The sequence below is a fragment of the Poecile atricapillus genome, chromosome 6, assembly GCF_030490865.1.
Source record: "Poecile atricapillus isolate bPoeAtr1 chromosome 6, bPoeAtr1.hap1, whole genome shotgun sequence".
NCBI lineage: Eukaryota > Metazoa > Chordata > Aves > Passeriformes > Paridae > Poecile > Poecile atricapillus.
In genome coordinates this window covers 28,740,678-28,764,239 of record NC_081254.1, presented here as the reverse complement: position 1 = coordinate 28,764,239, position 23,562 = coordinate 28,740,678, and the positions used below count along the sequence as shown (strand labels likewise).

The 23,562-nt window shown below is 39.4% G+C and overlaps 1 protein-coding gene across 9 annotated transcripts in view; it reads right to left on the bottom strand.

Annotated features, from left to right (window-relative positions):
* Nucleotides 1–23,562, bottom strand: part of RBM20 (RNA binding motif protein 20) — a 103,175-nt gene that overhangs the window by 44,452 nt on the left and 35,161 nt on the right. Inside the window, exon 1 of one of the 9 annotated variants that reach the window (XM_058840747.1) lies at nt 23,341–23,381. The exons of the other annotated variants lie outside the window; for them this stretch is intronic. The gene's annotated coding sequence lies outside the window, so the exon portion shown is untranslated. Of the gene's footprint in view, nt 1–23,340; nt 23,382–23,562 lie in introns of those variants that run through there. 9 annotated transcript variants of the gene reach the window in all.

Here is a 23,562-nt window from a genome sequence, read left to right as displayed (position 1 = left end):
GCTTTCTCTGTCTGTCACATGCTATGTTTGCTCAGGAGAAGGTTGTTGACCCAGAGCATGAGCAAGGACATGCCAATGGTCCTTTTGGCCTCTTGGTCTCCACGGAGGGAAAGAGGACAAGCAACAGTAATTCTATAAACAGATCATGGAAAGGATACACGTTTAAAATTAACCTAAAGGTTGGCTTGAAGCTGCCCTAAGGTGGTAAGTCTGGGGGTTGTGCAGAAAATGAAATTGTCAGCAAGAACCCAAAGAGAGTGGTTGGTTAGAATGTATGTTCTTCCATCTGAGGCATATATACCCTAAGGAAAAAAAATACCAAAGTATTTTCACATAAATCAGCTGAATGTAAATGTGAAATATTGCATGAAAAACACAGGAATAAGCCTGAGATTTAATATCAATACTAACATATAGGATGAACCATTTTAATAACATCTCCACTCTGCTTCTACCCAGGAAAACATGCTGATGCAGACTGGGAAATCTGAGGAGCAGCTCATGTGATGCAGACTCCTGACATTCCCCCAGACATGACTAAGCTTAAACAAGTGGCATTATCTGGTGCATTTGAAAGCAAGATGTGAATAACGTGATCATGGGGGCTTTTTTTGGTACCTTTCAAAATCTTGTTCAGGATCAGGATGGGGTTTGTGAAGTGAAGGATATTATGAACAAGTTAAAATTTGCTTGCAGCGTTCATAGTCTTGCCAGCCTTGAACTTGGGAGAGAGTGCTGAGAGTTAACAGCATGAATGTATAAAACAGAATTCTCTGAAAACGCCTATAATGGAACTGACACCATACTCCATGACAAAAATAACTACAATTCCTATCACAGAAAACACCGGCTTAGCTAGAAATAGAGCCTAAAAGCAGGCACTCTTAGTCAGTTTTGCAAGTTTTACATCATCACATATACATTGGTATTTTAAGTCTGCTGCCTCCAAATGTAGAATTAAATAGTAGGTCACCACAAATGCTATTTTCCAGTCATGAAGCCGAACACACAAGTGAGCTTTGTATCAACCAAAAAATTCAATAAAATGAAAATAAATGTATGATGTGAATCCCAGATGCTATTACCCTGATGTGTGTGCTCAGCTGAGGAACACCAAACTCAAACAGCACCTAAACCCCTGTGCACACCCTAAAGTCACACACCAACCAGAACTCCTGCACTGCAGTTTCCCTTATTCTTAGCATGGGATTCATTATATTCTACAGTCATAGGTGCTTGTAGGAAAAACAAAAAATCTTGATATTACAAATTAAGACTTCTGCTTTTGAAGAAGCAAAGAGATTATACTTAATTTTAAAAGATTTTCAAAACATATATGGTGTGGAGTGAAACACAGCCTCTTCAAATACAAACCAATGTATTTTCTCCATCTTAAGAAACTTTCTCATCTCTCCTACTTAGACTTTTACATTTAGCTTAGCAACTATTGGAGGTGCTCACTGGCTGATACTGCCACCCAATGGCTCTTTAGTCATTAACAGATTACAAAAAATAAAATCAAACCAGATGCAATGCAGAACCAGTTCTGCTTCTGCTATGGGAACAGAAAGCACCTTCATAGTAGGACTTTTCCACTAAAGAGCTCTTCTGAAAAATGACCATATAAAATACACGTTAAAAATACTCATTTGAGGACAGTGGAAATGGAGCCAATTCTCAGAATTTCAGCCAAATGTTCTTACTACCATCTCCAGAAATAAACATAGGTGAGTTGTTCAGCTGACATGGACACCAACTTCTGCACCCAGTCCTCAGCCAGGCACTTCTGAAGATGTCCCCCTACTGCAGGAGAAGGGATTAACAGTGTCTTTCTAGTTCTCCTTTCTGGCTTTCTAGCTCTGGCTACACTTTAGCCCTTACTGACATAAAGCAAATCTGACTGGCCCTCAAGACTTTTTAATTCAGGGCATGGAGAGGGATCCAACAAATTATCTTATGATCTCTGAATATGTATGTATGTATGTATGTATGTAAAGTAAAAGGGCATTTCAAAAAGAAGAAGAATTAATTAAAGATTGAGGAGAAATAGAAAACTCCGCTTCCATTCCTGCAGTCAAGTCCAAGAGAGATTTCTTTGCCCGCAAGTGGAAAAGACCGCATGGTGGAGAAAGCAATATGAAGCTTCCTGTGAGGAAGAAGATGGGGGTTTACATTTGGTGCACACCTTGATTTTGCCTTGAAAAACAGGGGGATTCCCTTCTTTCTCCCATCCCGAGTGGTCCTAAAAATGTCTCCCCATCCCAGGTTGTGAGAGCCTGACTGTGTTTGTCAGCACCATTTCCCTCACAGCCAGGAAGGGTCAGACTGCTGCACAACAGCCCCAAGCTGGGCAACTCTCAAAGACCAGCCTTGAGCCACTCCTGACTCACAGCCACCACCACCACCCATCAGCCACGCAACAGGGAATTATGGTGAAGCCTTCAGGAAGCAGGACTCCAACAAGAAAAACAAGTGATGGTGTTTTTCTCTGAAAGGCTACAAAGGGTTACACGCAGCAGAAATATTATTCTGCATTATTGTATGTGCTACATGGTCCCAACAATTTTACTTTAATGCAATAATTTCATTCACAAACTATTTTTTTGTCATTTTCTTGTTAACAAAGAAGACTGATCTTGCTTTATTTTCTTCACACAGTTATGATGAAAAGTTCTTCATGTGTATTTGCTGCATCATAAGCAGTAGTAGCAGTAGTAAAGTAATTCCCTTCCATACATCAGCTTTTTTTTTTCCCCCACATGCAAATTATAAGTACTAAAAAAATTTACTTTGGGGAAAAAAAATTAAGCATTCTGTTCTGGACTCCCAGCAGTTTAAGGCACCCACAAGGAATGCACTGAAGTAACAAAGGGGCTACAGCTGGTCATCCTGCTCTGTGTGAGTGTGTGCAGGGCATCCCTCCTCCCGAAGTGGTACTCGGTGAGTGAAGGTGGAATAACCACTAGATGGGGATGTCTGGCTTCAGAATGTTAAAGAGCCAAGAGTTAAAAACAGTGTAACAACCTCGGCAATAAAGCTTTTTCAGAGTATTAAGAGGAAAGAAAAAAAAAGGGAAAGGAAAAAGAAAAACAGAGAACACATGCACTTGCCTTCTCCATGTCTTTCGCTGGATTGAGTGAAATACCATGAATTGATTCCTATTGTGCAAGGGATAAACAGTACAACACAAAACAGGCAGAAAACAGTATCAGACCAATGTGCATATTTCCAAACTGACCTGAAAATAGTTTCAGCAAATATACAAGCAAGAGCAAACTGCTGGTGTGTCTCCCTGACCTTCTAGCAGTTTTCCACCTCTGACCATCTCTCTTCCCTGGCAAGGGATCTTTTGCAGTTCCACCTGTTCATCCTTTTTTCCACCCTGTTACTCACATGGATCCTCTGCTCTTTCCTCCAGCATCTGGTGGCCAAATCCTGCCATTCCATCCATGTCTTTATCAGGTTACAGCTAGAACTTCAATATGCATTTCCTGTCTAATTTATGGGACCCACACCTTCATAAGATGTGCATGGCCCTCACCCCTTCCACCATGACAGAGCTCTTCAAGATTCTGTAGGTCCCAGGGTTTGAAGCCTCTCTTATAAGTCCTCACCCTCAAACTCTTCACAGCACTGGCAATGCTTTTTCTTTACCACTTTATCAGCTTTGGGGCCCACTTGCTCACTTCTCCCTCTTTCTCCCTGTGAGTGCAACGCCTTCTGCATTAAAATCCAAGGTCCCTTTTCCCTCTACCTTCAAATCCTCTCTTCCAGCATTGACCTCCTCCCCAGCCAGTGGCTAAATAGAGAGCAGTGGGGGAATCACTCAGACATACTTAAGTATTTCATACATCACTTGAAAATTCCAGTATATTTCAAGAGAAGGCTGCACTCTGAAAACAGATTATTTTACAGAAGACACCTGAGGAGCCCTGTTAGGAATACAGACAGATTTGGGGATATTCCAAATAAATTGGATCTCCCTTTTTCCAAAGCTGAAAAGTATTTACTCACATAAAAGCTTTCTAACTGATATTTGTTCACTTAAAAAAAAATATGAAGCCTTTTAAACTTTTCATTGACTGCTTTTTCTTGTAGGTAAAAGGTTATGAACAAAACATTACTGTTTAATTTGAAAGTAGCTGGCCATCTCCTTTTAAAACTATTGTGTAAGAGTGAAAAATGGCACAAAACTAAAAAAAGTTTCCTTCAACTTAAGGTGCAAAATCTTGAATTTATTTCTAAAGCTGTGTTTCAGAGATGACACATATTTAGTCAGGCTTTCAAACTCTTGAGTCAACAAAGAAAAGAAATAGTCAATGTCCAGTATGCTTTGACATAGTTTTCAACTACTGGAAAGTAAAGGTAAATACAAAAAGCACTGCAGGCTGTATTCCTGACTACCATTCTTTTCACCCAAAGAAAAAAATATTTCTTGATGTCAGCTGTATAGACTCAGCCTCCTCTGAGCATTTGCTGAAACATATTTGAGATCTGAGAAGATGCTGTTAATGGCCACATGGGAGCCTCAGTGCATCTACAATGCAATTCTGTCACACCACAGTGACAGAATTAGTGACAGAATTAGATTTTTCATGTAATTCTAAAACTTTCATACTTTTGCACTGGTAAACATTCAGTCAGGCTCATTACAGACTTTGACACACTCTGCAGCTGACTGTAAAGGAGCATTTTGTCATTTGCAAGACAGCATTCCCCATGCTCTGGTCCAGCTCAGTGCTCTGTGCAGCCAATTAGGCTGTGGAATTCCCTCCCATCAGGCATGAAGAAAGTAATTCATTGCATTATGCTTGAGCATACCAGTATCTGGGTGGGCACTCCTATTAACTAAAAGAATAACTATATGTGTGCATCAGAAAATACTTTAACTACAGCTCCATGAAAGATCTTCTGCAGAGATCTCTTGAGGAGCTGCAGACAATACTCCCAGAAGGAAACCTGATTCTATCCTCGGAATTACAACATCATCCACTACAGCAAGGAAGCATAAAACAGCTCATTAGCAGCCCTATCAAGTGACAGACCTAAAGCCAGCTCCAAAGTCATCCACACCTGTCTGCCTATAGCGACTGCCAAAAAGTTAAATTCCTTCAGGATTAGGATCCTTGTCCCTTTTCTACATCTGGATCTTACAATTCAAATTTGCTCGAGGGAATCACAGGTTTTACAGCAGCAGGGCGCACAGCAAGGGTGAAAAGATAAGCAGATGCTGTAGATCCCTCCCCACAAATGACCAAATTCCACACTGCTGTGTTTTAAATGTGAAAACCCAAAATGCCACTAAAAATACCCACCAATTATAAATAGCACTATTTGAAGTAGCACAATATTAAGTCATCCAGAAAAAAAAATATACCCTGGTACTTTTAGCACACCTGGTTCATTTATGGTTATAAATGAAAATGCACAAACCCTAATGATCTTAGGACCTCATTTATAGTAGGCACCCTGAGGTGCTTTTTTGATGGAGTAAGAGCAAACCATAATAATAATATAGTACTTATTGTGTAGTTTCACAATGAACTCCAATACCACAGTGAAAAGCCTTAATTATGATAAAGCTGAGCAGAACTCTTAAAAGCAATCCAGAAAAATCTATTTTTCCACATCATGATTCACAATGATCTGAATGTGTCATCAGTCTCCCAGGATCTGTTTTCTATAAGCAGTGGGATTTTTTTTAACATGCTCTACATACAGGCCTCAGGGGTGATGTACCAAGAAATTTGATAGTGAGTTCAGAGAAATTAAACTAACAACGAACATGCACATGTAGTTGTCAGAGATTCAGCAACAGGACTACAAAGATCACATCCACATAATTCAATTCTCTATAGGAAGATGAGAACAGCCTCAGATCAGACAATTTTATCCTTCTGGAAATATTCCCTAATTGTGGCAAACTGCTAGAAAAGTGATGATGAATAGATAATATAACATGGTAGAAAAGGATAAGAGGAGAGAGATGCAATTTTTTGCAGACATTTTAAAAGGAAATTTCAGATCATTGTAATGATGTCTTGGCCATGTGAAACAGGACTCCTCACTAATACCAGCCCTCTTTGTTTTACTTCCTGATATAATTAGCATTATTATCAGAATTTACTGCACTGTTGCAGTGAAGGACATAAAACTACATGCAATAGAGCTGTGGTTGTACACAGCTGTAATAAGAACAGCACCACTGATCCTATATAATAGAAGAAAATTATACAGCAGAAAATTAAAACTCCTCACACTGCCAAAACACTACATGGTAAAGCACTGAGGTACAGCATATTTGCAAGCCCGTTTGTAAGAATTTTGCAGAAAAAATTACAGCTTTGCAAGAAGCAAAAGTTAGAAGCAGCCTTCTGAATACTTCCTTAAATGATTCCTTCCACTGCAGGAATAAAAACCTATGTGTTTTTTTCTATATATTAAACTCAGTTTTAAGTTTTCATCCTAAATAACATTGCATCTAAATAGGTAAAGACATGAAAAGAAGGCCTAGGACTTTCTGCTTAAGAGAGAAAAGGGTTTAATAACAGCCCGAGTTTCTTGTTCAGTTCACTACAGCCTCCTCATTGTCTAGAATTGCCTTAAATTGCAATTCTAATTGTAGGTTTAATTAATTCTTTAAAAAAATGCATTATTTTGATACAGGAAAAAGATGCACTAATTCTGGAAGACCATTTAATCTCTCTCTTATCTTACAAAGATTTGTCTAGCAAAAGTTTGAAGCACAATAATGATCCTGAATGGAAGGTCTGAATGGCAGCATCCACATTTAAACACCCACTTGCTTCCATCCACTGCCAAGCTGGTATGAATTCAGCAGCCGGCACAGACACCTAATCAGCATCTTCCAAATTTTGGAACAAGCCTGCATGAGCCGGAGGCAGAGCAGAGCCAGAAGCAGGTTTAAGAGACAGCTGACCTAAGAGTGGCACAGGAATTCAGTAATCTGAAGGGCTGCATTCCTGGCCCACACAAAGGCACCTACAGCCCCAGCTGCAGGATGTAAGTGCTCAGAAGCCCATTCAGTTATGTACTAAACAGAGATTCATACTGGAGTAAAAAGTCACATACCATGGCAAAACGTTTTTGAGAGAAACTCAAAAGCTCCTTATTACAGGTGGGAGGGCAGTAATGTAACAAGAATCTACTTACTAGGTTTCCCCTCCCTGCCAGAGCATTGAGACATTTTAACTATGCCTCAATCAGCATTTTGCCTTTCACCTTAACAAAACATGCAGAAATTTGAAGGAATTTAACCATCCTACCTGTGGTTTAAAAAATCTCTATCTCTGATTAAGAGTCTATTAGTATAAATGTGCTAAGAGGTATCACCTTCAGTAGGGTTTTCAGGAATAAGTACCTACCTTATGAAGACAATAAAAGTCAGATCCATTGGAAACAGCTGCAGGTTCTTCTAACACTTGCAGAGCATCTTTAAAGAAGCCCCTGGGATCTGTAGCTGTAATGCTGGTGGGAAAGCCCAGGGCTGTGCCTGGCCACTTGGTCACACACAGTCTGAAAGTTGATGCACTGGATTCTGCTCTGCACCATCGCCCTGCCCTTGCTCAAGCAGAACTTCAAACCCCACAGTCTGTTCGGGATAATACCTTAAATCCCAACCCATGTCCCCCTTCCAAAAACTGTACACTAACCCAATTCATTCCTTTTATCTGTTATGCATAATCAGTGTTCAACTGCACAGTAGATGGCAGTAAATCTTCACTTGCCATGCTAGAAACCCCCTGGCCTCCCTTAAGAATTTAAACAATTTGTGAATATATTTATGACATTTTTCAACATACTGGAGAAGTAAACTCCCACTCAGCTACATGATTTCAGCTTTCTTACCAACCTTCTCTCTAGGTGTACACACATGATTCTATTATTTCACACATGGTTCATTCTCAAGAGTTCTTTTATTTTGGAAAAGCAATAGGATGTACACGCAGTTTAGCTCTCTCAGATGAAGACTGGCTTATTTCAGTGTAAGGTAATCCAAAAACTTATGAAACGTTAAACAGAGGATTCTTAATCACAGCTGTAAATGTGTTGACACACAGAGAGTGAGGAAGGGAAAAAACATACTCGGTGCTGCTGACAATATGTCAAACAGCATTACCGGAAAGAGACAAGCTGCAGCATGTGATTTGGATGACACTTTGGGACACAGAAATACATCTTGATTTAGATTATCTGCCAGAGAAGAGCATCCTCTTCCTGCTAAGCCTCTGCAAAGCTCTGAATCTCCATTAAGTTCTCTAATGCTCAAAATTTAACCACTTCTACCAAAGATGTCGTTTCAAGTTTGAAAACACTCCATGTCCCAGTTTACAAAAGGTATATTTGCTAAATAATTTTACAGCTACGGACATATTTGAGTAATTTATAGGACACATGAAGCCATAAAAATTGAGCCAAAAAATTGTTTTCATAGAGGGTTTTACCCAGAACATGAATTGGTAGAGGTATTTCCAGTTCCCTGCCTTGGTTCTTGGATCATCATCAAAATTAATGATGATTTGCTAGACAAGCATTTTGATCATGTTCACAGTCAGTTAAGTGGCTGTTTTTCCAGTGAAATTGTAAAATTCACACCAATGAGGAAGGCAGTCCTTTAAGTGCCTTCTCTTCCAGTGTACAAATTCAGCTCATCTCCAAAAAATATTGTTATGCCTTATTGTGTTTCAGAGACTTCCATAAAAGTCACTGAGAAGCCATAAAACAATCTCTCTTTACAAATTAATGATGATACTAATTCAACCAGATTAATATTGTGCTAACTTGTAACAGCACACAGAAATCTGGTTTACATCACATCCTTCTGACGGACTGCATTCCAAAATAATTTTGGTGCCAGCTCTCACATTCCCAAAAGTGCTTTTAAAAGCCACCTTGCAACCATCTGTAGAGGTCTCTTAGCTTGCATCCAGCACTCAAACACTGACTCTCTGGGAATTCTGGGCTAGCATTCAAGATCAGTACCCTGGCATCTGCACAGGGCAGTGCAGAAGTGTGAAATCTTTGGGACTCAAAACTCCACCAGAAACATCTTCTGATCACGCTTCATTAATATGAAAGTCAGTCAAACCGCTCCTGCAGTTCTGTTTCTCATGAGCAGCAGCTGAATTGCTTGCACAAAGCAATTTGCCTGCTGCACTAAAGCAATTGCCTCTGCATTGCTCCAGTGTGCTGGGGCAGCAAGGACAGAGATTTATGCCAGGAGTCACAAACAATACTGCCCTTGTACCCTCTCTGTTCCAGCGTGGGACTTCCTTGCAGGGAGTGGGGAGTGCTTACCAACAATACAACTTTTCTTCAACAGAATAATGTTGTAGATTCATTTCTCTTGTAATTTTGAAGTACTCTGTATACATATTTGATCTTTTCTACTTTTAAAAAGACCCCATCAGGGAGGCCTAGCAGCCATTTAGTACAGAAACAGAAGGCAAAGAGAAAACTGCCTACGAACACCAGTCACCACACAGATGAGCTGGATGCAATGCAGTGTCTGCTCAAGCTGAAACTGCTTGAACCCCAGAATAAAAGAGGAAATTTTCCTCTAGATGTTCACAGCATTGTTAGAAGAAGAAAGAGGAAGAACCTGCTTAAAATCTACCAATTTAGTGGGGTATGCAAAAAATCTCAGTGTTTTCAAGAAGCCTAACAAGAACATGGAGGTTGTACCTGTGAAGGGTCCCAAAGCTCTGAAGTAAAATTTACCTCTTTAGTCTATCAACAGCAAATGTTTCACCTCCCAGCCCTAGGGCAAAGCCCACTGGCTTCACACTGTTTCACAAGATCTACATCCTCAGCAAAAGCACAGGATCCTCTACACCACCAGAGCAATTTCAGCCCAAGACTCATTCAGCTCAATGTAACTTGATTTAGGTGAAGCACAGAGGAACCTTATTAATTGTAATCTGATGTTTCACAGCTTACAAACATCTTCCTTCTCAAATGCTGAACTGGACACCTAATAAGGCCACAAGCTTAAGATTTTCTTGTCAAATTTTTATAAAGCCCCCTCAAAAGATTATCTAGTATCTTCAAAGTGGCATTATCATCCATTATTAGAGCTGAAAACTTGCTGAAGAAAAGGCTCTAATACACCATGATTAAAAGAAAAAAAAAAAAAAAAATGTAACTCTTTCCTTAGCCACTAATTCTTCCAGGCCGCTGAAGCATATGTCCAACTTCCAGTGGGTTAGTGATAGATTTAAGGCATTGGAATAAATAATTAACCATTTCTGTTGCTTCCAGTATAAGCAATACTGGAATTTTTTGGTCAGTTTAGGCCCCAGACACTACACATCAATGAATCTCTGTAGTATGGAATTATATTTATACATTTACTGCAAAGAAGCATTTGCCTCATCCTCACCATAGGATAAAGTGTTCAGGAAAAGCAAAAATCCTTGTGGTGACATGTACACACTTGCTTTGGAGATGATAATCTTTCAGTATGAACAAAATGAGCTAGATAAACATCTCTTCACACTCCTGTAAGTTATGAGTCTCCTCTACATCAAAGACAACACACAACAGCTGAGTCATATGCAGTATTTACAGGATGTCCACTTGTCCAGTGGGCAATGCCCCTACAGAGCCTAAATATCTTCAGCCTGAGAGAGAACTATAGACAATCCTCTGATACTGCCACAGTGAGCACACAAGATCTGGACACTCACAGACTTGTGACCTTTATCAGGGCCCATCACAGGCTGCTCACCAGCATGTGGACAGCCCTATTTATGGCATCATCAAAACACTGCAAGTTATCCCCTGTCTGAGAGCTTGGAGATCAGCATACCTGAATCATAAAATATCTCAGCATTCATCACATGATGCTCATTTTGCTCTAGCAAGAGAGACAAAATGGGGTTATTCTCAACCTGCCTTGGTTTTAGTCCTGACACAGGTATGGACAACACAAAAGGAAATGATGCTGTGGTATGAGGAGCCAGTACTCAGCTGACTACTGGTGATCAGGTTATTTCCATGACACAAATAGGAACAGAGAAAGGATTTTAGCAAAAATGTTTGCTCATGAGCCAGAAGTCAAAATGGAGGAAGGAGCAAAGCAGTTGGGAATAATGAGAGATTTTACTTCTCACACTTCTCCCGTTTTAATCCTTCCATTGCCTCCCTGATAGACAAATGCAACGCGAGTTCCTGTCTTTATGTGAAAACTGCTTCTTCAATCTTCTCCTTTTGCAAATTTTGGTTCAATCCTGACACTGCCTCAATTGCCTTTTCCACTCCTTCTCTTATTATGCTGCATAAAATCACAGATTTGTAAAGTTCAAGTCTGGATATGCCACTAGCTCACCCCACATTACCCTGCGTGCCACAGCCTGGGAGGCTTCACCTCCTTAACCCAGTACCATGGGTTTGCATGGAAGCAAGGCTTTCTGCAAAACACCACTGTTTTGATCTAATTTCAATTACTATTGCAATGGAATTTTAGCTCTACTTAAATATCCTTTTCTGAACTTACTACTTTGGGTTTGGCTTTAGAATATAATGTGTTAACAAGGGCCCAGCTTGCTGCACAAACTGAGGTTACAATCTTATTGTTATCCAAAACTGAAGCAATTTTTATGCTTCTAGAGAACAGCATCTAGGTTTACTCCAAACTGTTGGTGGAATTACTGAGTAAGATTGTTTTCAAGTCTCTATGAAAAGATCCCTATTGGAAGGAAATTCACTACTCCCAATGGTTCTCAGACATTTCAAAGTTTCAGGCTTTTAATACAGTAAGAAGTTGCTGTACAGGTAATGTGGTTCTTCCCTAAAAATAAAAGGCCTGGGAGATATGAAGCAAAATACATGGCAAAGATGAAATCTCATTATCTATATACAAACCTTTATCAAACAAAACTAGAAATCTTGTGTGGGGAAAAAGTGAGTTAACTCCTTTTAACAGAGCATTACACTGACTGAAACAACTACACTTCTACCCTCTTCTGTCTTTTTAAGGTGAATTGTATCCACCTTAAAAATTCCTGTAATATTGTTCCTTGCTTGTATCAGACTAACCACACTAGCGATACACAGACCATTCCAGTTATTCTCCAATGCTTATCCCTTCTTCCATGGTTTGAATTTATTGCCACATTCCATGATTTTTTAATTAAATTATCAGGGCAAAAATGTCTGGGAATTTCTGGATCCAGCTCTTCATATTCTTTGGTGCAGGTAACCAGACGGGATTTTTAGTGCAGTTCCAATAGAAAAACATTAACATATTCTCACTAAATATTGACTTCAGTGTACTGTATCCTTCTGATTTGATACAACAAGGTTATGCTGGTCTTTTCCAAAGAGAAATTAAGTATTTATTGGAAAGCAAGATATTTCTTGAACAGTTCTGCTTTTTTTTGCATCAGTTCTAGCTCCTTTATGGTTTTTATCAGGTAATAGACCTCAGTCCTTTCTAGAGTCATTCTCCTGAAACATCTAAATTTCCGCCAGCCATAGATTTTATTTTAAACTTCCCAGAGAGAACGCCCCTGTTGAATTTTCTGTTATTGAGTGGGAAGGGTGCACTAAATATTCTGCAAGATTTCTTTATAAAATCCCAATTTGATTTATTCACTTCTAATTTTTTCTTCTCCATCAAGTTTGCTCAGAAGATTTTTCCCTGGAGTGATGAAATTCAGTATTTCTGAAATGCCACATCAGCATGTTAGCCATCCAAACCAGCATATGCCTCTTTGGGAAGTAGGTCAGGCTCACTGGTCCCTAGGCAACCACCAAATCTCACTCCCTTGATCAATTCATCTGCATCCCTGCTCATGACGTCTGAAATGGGTTCAGCTGGTATTGTGTGCTGTGGTTTTTGCATTAAAAGATTATTATCTGTTTTTAGCAATGCTGAATGTGTTGTTATTATTGGCTGCATCAGATCTCTGACACATTAAATGGCCCATTTTTAAATATTCCATATCTGTTTTCTTTCTCCTCCCACATAACTGCCAAAGAACAGAGTAGTTCCCATTGGTCTCTGGCTTTATTTAATGTATTCTTTTCCAGACCTTGATTATCAAATTAATCCTTATGCAGTCAGAATTCAGTGGATATGAGTTACTCATCAATTCTTTAATACTATAACATCCAGTTTCATTTCTCTTTTCTTTTTTTTTTTTTTTTTTTTTTTTGTGCTTATCCTTTCTAAGAGTCTGGATGAGCACATGGGCAGAGAGGGAAGTCACTGAGTACACCCCCAGCAAACTGCATTGCACTACACACATGCACTACCAGGGCAATTGAAAATATGAGATGTGAACAGGCACCATAGAGCAAGGCAGGGACCAGAAAGCACAATGACAGAGCTCTGTAAACCTGCTTCCACTGGGGCTGGAGATCCCTTGCAAGAATCGCATCGAGTGCTCAAAGCTGCTGTTCAGTCACAGTAGCCTGACTTGACACTGGTTCCACCACTGAAGTATCCCATGAGTTTTATGACCCTCATCACACAAATAGTTCTCTGAGGGTTTAGCAATACACATTTCTTAAAATCACTGAGAATACCAGTTCCCTCCTGCTGGTCTCCCACAGCCCATCAGAGCTATGTGAGCAATTTCTCTCTCACGTGTTTTGTATTAGGGGATCAATCTGTTCAATGCAAGCTGAGCTCAGTTTGTACGTTTGACTTAGCAATAACACCCAATGCAGTAAATTAAATGTTAATTCAATGCCTTTATATCTGCTTCTTGTAATGTCAGACATGCTTTGCCTACCAGTTTGCAAGGTACAGGCTGCTGCATGCAGAGAGCTCTGCAGTTCCCTGGAACACAGCCCAGAGTTGTGTTTGGGCTCTATTAGGATGAGTTCTACTGGTTTATAAGGAAACAGCTCATAAGGTGCTGCATTACTTTTCTTCCTTTCTCCTGACAATTATCTTCTGGTTATAGCTCCAAACAATGAAAACCAGGGCTTTTTTTCTTAACTACATCTAAAGACATCTTGTACAGGTAAGAGTAAAAAGCTAAGAAAGCCCAAAGTGCAAACCTAAAATTAAATTATTATGGAAAGACTAAAGCCAGCTACCAAAACACGGATATTATTGTGCAAAGGTAATAATTGTATCACACTCTCTCATACTTATGGTAACTACACCTTTACAATTAAAAAGCTAAGATGTAATATAAAGAAATTAAACATGTATTTCCTACTGACATGGTCCATACCTGGATTTAAAACTGGCAAAAAGGAAAAAAATAAAAACAAAAATATGTGAAACATAAAGGAAAATGAGAACAACATATTTTTCTAAATGTTCTTGCAGATCAGTGATGGCCATGAAACAAAATTTCTTCTATATTTCTTTGAAAAAAATGTAGCTTCTGATTATCTGTCATAAAAGATACAGAGAAGTAAGGGAAAATTTCTTCATAGTACTTGAATCTGGCATTTAGATCCCAGCACCTCAGAAGAGACAACTACAATACAAGACCAAAGCCAACCACTGACAAACCCTGGCCATTGCCTGCCCCGGCTCAGCTCATGGAGGGAGGGAACAGTCATTTCACGCAAGCCATGTCAAGTGACAGCAGTTTTACCTGACACATCCTCAGCAAATGCATCAACAACACAAGTGAAGTAGATGTTGCTTAGATCTTCACTGGGGAAAGCATGAGAAATACACCTTGATTAACTCCTCACCTCCATGGGATTGCTGCACTAACTGTGGCTTGTCTTAATATCAGCATTAGCTCTCCAAAGCAGCAAGCCAAGAAGCTTAACAACAAAAGGCATTTAGGGAAAGCTGTTTTCATTCCTCCATATCCCACCAGTTCCAGCAACCAGGGGTTTGGGGCCTTGGCTTTGCTGTGTGACTGGTGTTCACATAGCTGCTGCCTTAAGACCTGCTGGGCATGACGGCCTGCAGACACAGCAGATTTCCATCTGTCTTCGTCGTCAAGCTGTGGCTGTCAATCCCACCAGCTTCACGGGAAACTTTGGTGTTACCAATCAGCTTAGCCTACTGTGCACACGCCACACAGCTATAAACCATAAAATTATTGTTTTTACAAGGGCAGTGGATTTAAAATTGCGTAAGCTCTTCAACTGAAGAAATGGGAGGCTATTGAACCAACTTAAATACACATGTAAATGGATGAAACCATATGCACCAGTGTCTTGGGATGTATTTGAACCTTGAAGCTACAATACATATATTTATGCACAGAAGAGAAAAGGTATTCTGTATCTCTCACAGAATGATTTATACAGGGACTGTATAAACTCTTGGAGCAGCAGTTCACCACATGATTTCTGAAACCAGCAATGGCAGAAGCATCTTCTATAGATGCAGAGACATGACAGGTGGGAGCAGCAGACGAGACAAGATTTCTTTTAGGTATACAAAGTTTGTATTTCATTCATGCTATTTCTGAAATGGAATAACATCAGCAAGTAGTCACGAGGCCACAAGTTAGGAAATTACATCATATATTTGGCAAGGACTGTGGGATATAAATAAACATGAACATCAAGAACATAAACTTGAACATCACAGAAACAGATGCAAAAAGGGATTAATTTGCCCCTGAACAATTTGTAGCTTACAACATTGACATGGGATGTGCAAATTGTTTTTTGCTTCCCAGGAGTGAAGACAGATCTGGCAGAACTGGGCTGCACATTCCTACATGAAGGGCAGTGGGTGATTTTTATGAGATACAAAGCATAGCACAGAATGCAACTCAGTACACCAAAAAAGCATAAATCAAATAATTCATGTAAGGAACCTTTCTCTCTCTCTCCATTTCCCCATTCAGAGTAGTTATAGAAAGAGACAACACTCTGTGTGCTACAATTTAGTATGAGTAACTCATAAAAATTCTCTGTAGCCAACCTTACAATAGAAACACTCTACCTCCCTTCTTCCCCTTGGGTTATTTTAAACACATTTGCAAGTAGTTCAATACTTAAAGCCAGACTCTGCAAAGATAAAAACACAGGAATAATTTCATTACCACAACCTGTCTTACAGGTCCTTCTTGGAGCAGACGTGCACACGTGCTTCCAGAAAAAGGCATTGCGAATCATATCTGACTTAAATTAACTCTATACAAACTTTAATTGCTTCTTCTGCTTTTATAAAATAATGACTTAGCTCCCTGGATTAAGGTAGACATAGATTACTGAGACCCACAGGACACTGGACCACACTTACCCAAAATTACTGGCATCCCACGCCATTAATTAAAAGGGAGAGCATGGATTCATTTCTCCTGGGCACTGGAATGAATAAAATGTCAATTTAGCAGCTACACAGTTTTCAGAATAAGGCATTGTGAATAGACAAACCTACCTGTCAGGCCAAATAAGGAGATAAATCTTAATTCACAATATTGCAAAAAAAAAACCAAAACAGCAAACTGAAACAAAAAAACCTCTTTGGAAGTACTCTTAGCACTTCTTCATGCTGATCTTTAGTAACTTTCCTTCTTCCTTCTCAATCCCACCAAGGGATAAGCAACAGCCTCGAGATGTTGCTGAAGAATGATACAAGTGAATCCTACCCCTTCCACTAACATCCCTGCTTACATGGGGATAGCACTTTCCAGTGACATCATAAAACAGATTCCAGGCAAAATATTTCATCATATCTCACTGCCTGGCAAACACAGCAAAATGTAGAGGTTTTAGTATGTACTATGCAAAAATATACAGAATCAATTTCTGCTGTTCAGCTCCCCCCCAACTTTCAACACTGTAAGAGCTTGAGAAATCACCTCAATCTGGATTTACCACATTAAAGATTTCTATTGCTGGTCTTGTCTCCCCATAATTAGCCTTTGGTATTTCAATCTGCAAAGTCTTTTCTTTATTCAAGAACTCCAATGTGCTTTAGTACTGCTGCTTAATTATGTTTTGCTGTTTTGGATTGTCAGCTATTGAGTGTGATGTACTTTTTAGAGATGAGCAAGAAGAAGGAAAACAGAAATCAAGAAAACCCACCCAAGGCAGGAACACGACACTGGCATTTTCTTCAATAAATCAGATTAGCACACATGCTTAACTAGCAGGGGGTATACACACATAATTTCAGTAAGCCTTCCACACGTTAAATCAATGGTGCTCTACAGCAGAGAGGTTCACTGCTCACTGAAGCTTAGGTAGCTATTGTTTGAAACAATACACAGGTTAAAAACTGATAATTCTACAGATGTGCCAGGAAAGGTGGACTGCTTGTCTATTCTAAGATTTGTTGCATTTCTTTGCTTTGCAGCTACAATTCATAACCATATGCAGAAGTCTTGATTTCTAATCATTAATTAGAATCATGATCATATAAAAATAACTATCCTACAGCCTAAAATTAATCTAAACACAGTGAGACAATTTCAAGCAAGTGGCAGTCTTGCTGATCAACATTTTACAGATGTTGCAAGGATATTGCTTCCTTGCTTCTAAGTACTGCCATCATTTTAAGACACAAATCTAAACACATCTTTATAGTGTTGGCCTTCAGTCCTCACACACTGCTGCTGTAGGAGTAATCACTCCTCTCCTAATTTTTTCTTATTTTCCATAAGGATTTTACTTATTTTGATCACAGCCTCTTACTCATTCTCTCTTGCAGTGCAGATAGTAAACCACAACTGTTATTTAAACACAGAAATCCTTAAAGTTGATTTAACTGGAGCTAGGGCCTATTTTTAGCCCAACTAGCACAGAGATGCACCCAAGTGTTTACTAGCTTGAACATAGGTCATAAAGTCTGCATTTGTTGTTACCAAAGACCATCTGCAGTTTAGATTATTTATGATCAATGACAACAGCATATTACTCTCCAACAGGCAAACACATTTAACCCTTCTCTATCAGCCATAAAGCTCTTGAATGGACACTGCAGCAGTGACCTTTGTGGTGTCTCTCAAGTGTGTCTTTCCGTCCTTGTGCCTCTGGAAACATACAGGGGACTTGCTGCCCTCAGACTTACAGGCTTTTCATGCTGCTCAGATCATCAAAAGAGAAGCCCCAATTGGACATGCAGGGCCAAAATCCCTAAGGAAACCTCCCAGAAACATCAGGCAAATTATCTGGAAAGCAAAACAAGCCCATGTGTAGAAGATAGTTGAAAGAACTGCAGAACTCAGACTGAGAACTGCACATGTTACTGTATATCCACCACTTCACATTTTATCAATTTCAGTATTTCATCTCAAATTAATCTTGCAGGTAATTATAAGTCCCTGTGAAATACTCAGATACGAAATGCAAAGCTCCTTACTTTGCACAGTATTGCCCATTATATCTTCTACTGCCTTTATTACCTATTATGTTTGTATTAGTTTCCTGTTGTCTGCCACTGTTACTCCATGTCCCTATGGAAAATTCATGAAGGTGCTCCTAAAAAAGTCTCCTGGCCCACCTGTCCCTTGCTGCTCAGGGTAGGAGGCTGAAGGAACTTGCAAAGGGCAAGAAGATCTTAATTGATCAGGTTTGGGCAAATGCAAGAATTTGATCAGAGGCAGTAATTTATAGGATCAGGACTCAACTGTTCCATGGTGGCTCTTTTCTGCTCTATCAAACGACTGCATCTCAGCCCGGAAAAGATGCTCTGCAGTTCTGTCCTGTAATAATACAAAGGATGGAAGAAGGAATTCATGTTTTTTCAAATCAAGGAAGTTCTCCCTGGGAATACTGCATTATTGTATTTGCCTACTGCAATACAAATATAAATATAAGATAAACTTAGATTTGTAATCACTCCTGGTTTCCTCTACAGTCAACAGATAAAACTGGTGGCCAACAAATAAAGTCATAAATATATGATGCTTATAGTTTGGATTTTGGATTGCCTAGATTGGGAACAATATAACATTTATCTATGACTTTTTCCTCACAAAAAAAAACCCAAAATTTAGTACATTTTTATAAACCTAATTAATAGAACAGAGTTTTTGAAGTCAAAACAGATCCTCATTTTTTCTCCTCTTTATAATCAATTTATGAAAAATAACACATAGATCATGCATCTAAACCAGGTGCACAGTGTCACCTGGAATCCATTCTCTAAGCACAGAAAACAAATCTGAAATCTGACTTTCAAAACAGAATGATCACTCCATTCCTCACCAACTCCAGTTCACCATGCAAATTATTCTGGATGAATTCTTATTTGTTATTTGGGTGAACATAAGTCTTCTTGCAATTAATGTCCATGAGAACCCAAACTTAGTCTGTGTCACTTGTCATGCCTAGATGAATATTAACACTAATAATTTTACACAGTGAATTATTGTCTACCATGTAAATAAGTACCATGACCTCCTCAACAGTTCTTAGTATACTCAGGGCAATTAAAAACAACTATCCCGATGTTATTCCAAACTTTGATGAAGCCAAGAGAAAGATTTCTATTTATTTCCATAAATAATAAATTCTTTAAACTATATACTCATTCATTTGCAATCAAAATATTCTTTGCAAAAATACTGGGCAAGACAACCCTGGCAAGTCTCCTGGGGTTTCCTACCAGACCACTAGAGTCTGCAAGGTTGGGCTTCTGCCTCTCCACCATCAGTCACCAACCTGGCAAGCCCTGGGAGAGCTGGCTGTGGACAGGGCCTTTGGGGCTGGTCTGCTGGATTTTAGTAAGCTGCCGGGCAGTGCATGCCTGTGTTTTGCATTTGTGAAGGCAGAAACTTGAAGCACTGGCTCCATCCATGTCTGAATGCCCTGGGAACTCAGGCACATGCTGCTGAAAGCACCAGGAACTCCTGCTTCTCTGTAAAGTGCTCCTCCACTTCAGCCTCCTGAGCAAAGGCCCAAAGCGACTCAAAGATCTCAGTTGCAATGCAGCAACAGATTCAGAGCCAGTGCCTCTCTCAGACAGGAAGCTCCTACTTAGTTCATTTGAGAATGAAAAAATAACCTATCAGAAATGTTATATATTAAATGCTTGCAAAAAGCAGCCCATTAGTTAAGATCACACAATACTTGCTGTGTTCTTTCATAGAGGGACATTGCTTTAACAAGCACATTCTGCACTGGCTTTATCTTCTAAATGATTTCACATTCTGTGTCAAAGTCAGCACATTGTAATAATCTTGCCCTGGAATGGAATGCAGGAGAAATTATTTATTAGAAATATTCACATACATATGTACTTTTCAAAATAATCTGATGTTTGCTCATAATAGTAGCTGGAACAATAAATAGATGAACAACTTCTTATCCCTCTCTTCTGTGAAGATTATAGTTCTCTGCTCCTTGGCAAACACTTTGGATTGTGCAACAATGTTACATTTCATTATGCATCACTGTCACATATTTTGTGCTATGAAGCTTTTGTGTGAGATGTCAGATTTGTTACAAAAATCTTCAAAGTGCATTAAATTTTGGGCTGTTTCATTCAATTGCTTATTGATGCCATTAAATATCTTCATATTCCTGACAATGCAGCTTGAACTGCAGATGACTTTGAAAAGTAACACTTTTTCATAATTCTTGAATTGGCTTACACTGCTGAGCCACACGGAGCCCAAACTTCAGCCTGGTTGCACAAGTGATTTAGAAAAATACACACAACTGAAATTAAGGATGCCAGATTTACCACTGGGATATTCTGCTGCATTTCCACTGATCTCCATAGCATTGGTTAATAGCAAAGGTCACTTTGCATTCCAGCATGCTTGAACAACCCCCTGAAGAGCAGTGCCTGGGGCTCTGGAGAGTTTCTGAACGCTAACAGAGCAGAGGGGAGGCGAACAAGGACAAGATGTCACTGATGCCTCGAGGTACACCTTCATACACAATCAGGGAAACTGTTTAGAAAGAGATTGAGTTCTAACAGGTTTTCAGAGATCTGATTCATCAAGAGAAAAAACAGGGCACTTTGTGCTAATTTTGTTAGAACTTACTGATTGCCACTACTATTTAATCAGCATACTTAATGTCATTCATTACGATGAATATTCACTTACTGATGAACAAACCTTCCGTCACATTTGTCAGCAGTAATCAGTTCTTCAGAGGAAGGCTGCAAGCCTCACAGCCCTCTGATGAACATGCTAAAATACACCAAGATAATCAACAGTAAGAAATGGCTGTTTAAAGATTATAGTCAACTGTCTGAGGTACATCTCCTCAGATTCTCATGATGTCTGAGAGATTAAAATCCCTTTTGGCAGTGTGACCTTTGCATGTGTAGGGTAATCTGTATCTCCTGCACATCAGATCCCTGCCCCTCTTGTCTCTCCATTCATTTTCAAGCTTTCAGTTTTGCTCAGCTAAAGATAAAGGGGGTTCAGTGCTGTGCAGGTGAACATGCACAGCTCCTGCTGCTTGTGGGGTAGGATCAGAAAAATAGTGCTACTCCCACATGTTGATATGAAAAAAAGCAGTAAAACTTGAATTAAAACTATGGTAGAGGAATGTTGTGTTTTGGAAAACAAAACAGCAGATGATCCCCAAATTTAGAAGGTTTATCCCATCATGCAATAAAGTCCCAAATTTCAGGATAGCCCAAGAAAAGCTGCTACAAACCTAGGAGAATGGAGCTCTCCAGCTCAAGTGCAGCAGACCTAGGACTCTGATGTAACATACAGGGATTAAGCAGTGGCCTTACAATACTCTGTCTCAAGATTAGTGTAAAACTTCTTTCTTAGATAAAATAATTATGTCAGGAGTCAGTCCCATTTCTTCTAGTCATCAATATCTATGCATTGTCATTAATATATTTCTAATTTTCTTCCTAGGGAAGAGATCCCATTAGGATTTGGTGTAACGCCTTTTTCTCACACAATCTTATTGTATAACTTCCTGGCAAATGTAGCCACCAAGGAATGAAACACAAAATTTATCTGATGTTCCTATGTTACTGCCCTGGAGTAGATGCTCCAGCACATAAGATTTTCAGATTATCAGGATGGGGTAAGAGGAATGTCATGGCCTCTGGTAGTCTGCATAGGGACATTTATCAGAAGGACAGCATCATCCTCTGATGCAATGAAAGGTATTTTAAAAATGCTTTTAAGTAATTAAATACAAGGTTATTTCTAAAATACAACAGACTGAGGAATTCATTCCCCCAGCTGATGAGTTCATTTCCTTGATTCTGAAATAGACTCAGTAACATGGTGTAATCCTTCCTCTCAGTCTCTGCATATGCCAGTGGATATTTCTATTAGGGACATGGATTACAAGACACCCAGACAAGAGGCTGGGTTTACTGGGTTTACACAGTTTACTGCCCAATCAAAATTAGGCTGTTCTTCAGTCTGTTTTCTTGAGGTCAGGAAAACTTCTCCCCTACTCTGGTAGGAGGGAAACATCTGGCATATTTCACTTTGACAAGTCACAGAACAATTAAGCACTTCAGAAGAAAAGGAACCCGTCAGTTTGTGGGGTAAAAGAGATTCACATTTTTTTATCTCAAAATGCAATGGTGGCAGAAAGTTGTGCAGACATTAATGAAACTTCAGATTGCAATCCTATGGTTGTGAACAAGAAACTGTACCTTTTATCTAACAACAAATAAATGCAACTCATGCACAAAAGGAAAGACGTCTTACATGAGAAAATAAGCAGCAAGGGAAATAAGTCTCTAAAACTTAATTCCTAAGGTATTTATGTATCTGGCAGGGTCAAGCACTAGAAAAGATGCATGAAGGAGAAAGGTTGTGATGGGGCTCCACGTCACCAGAGCTCTGGAATGTTGCTGTGTATGTTTAAAGAAAGCCTTTCTGAGAATTGCAGGATTCACATGGCACGGTGCACACATGGTGCATAGTATGGCATTAACTGAGGAGAGGATCTGAACAAGAAAAACATCTGCATCCTCTCCTTTTTACATGGCTACAATGTCTCCTTCAGAAGGGAATTAGGTGCCCCATCTGCATCAGAGCTAGTGCTGGCTGATACAAAATTTTCCTCTGGAAAGGATTTTTTCCTAAGGACAAAAGCTTCTTTGAGAATTGAACTTGAAGCTATTCTGCTCATAATGTACTTCAACATTTTTTTTAATCATCTCTGATGCAGTTTTCCTAGTTTTTAGCTTATTATGGTAATATTTGTATTTTATTAATGCTCTTTCAGTGTTGAAAAGAGACAAGTAGGTGAGCAAAACCGATTGTGCATATAAGTACCACAAGAGACCTGACAAAAATAACATTTAACTAGTGAGGAGGCGCCCACTGGCCATATGCATGTGGGTTTACCCATTTCACTGTGCATGACTTGGCTGTGTAATACATATTTTACATCAGCTTCTGCCCTGGCGTTGTTCACATCAAACCCTTGTAAGAAGATCGACAAGCTCTTAGGAGGATATGAAATTACTGACACAACAGAACATACATAAGCCATGGCTTAATTCAGCAGTGTCCTTAGGTGGCCACCTTTTCCTAGAGTATTTCAGCTTCCACAAAAGTTTCTGGAAAGCAAGAGAGCAATATTTAAAAGTCAGCAACAGTTTAACTTGAGTCTTACACTATTTACTTACTATTTATCTTTTTTTCCTTGTAAGGTTTCCATGTGACAGGAGAGTAATTTGCAACTGATAGCACTGAGATGCATGAC